This window comes from Oryctolagus cuniculus, chromosome 11 (genome assembly GCF_964237555.1).
Source record: "Oryctolagus cuniculus chromosome 11, mOryCun1.1, whole genome shotgun sequence".
Taxonomy (NCBI): domain Eukaryota; kingdom Metazoa; phylum Chordata; class Mammalia; order Lagomorpha; family Leporidae; genus Oryctolagus; species Oryctolagus cuniculus.
In genome coordinates, this window is record NC_091442.1 from 119,382,252 (window position 1) to 119,382,466 (window position 215).

The following is a 215-nucleotide window of genomic DNA, read 5'->3' on the forward strand; positions in this document are numbered from 1 at the left end:
CGCTCAGATGCCGTGTGGGTCTGACCCGCCCTCCCCTCCCTGGTCCCGCGTGGGTCTGACCCGCCCTCCCCTCCCTGGTCCTGTGTGTGTCTGACCCGCTCTCCCCTCCCCGGTCCTGCGTGGGTCTGATCCACCCTCCCCTCCCCGGTCCTGCGAGGGTCTGACCCGCCCTCCCCTCCCCGGTCCTGCGTGGGTCTGACGTGCCCTCCCCTCCC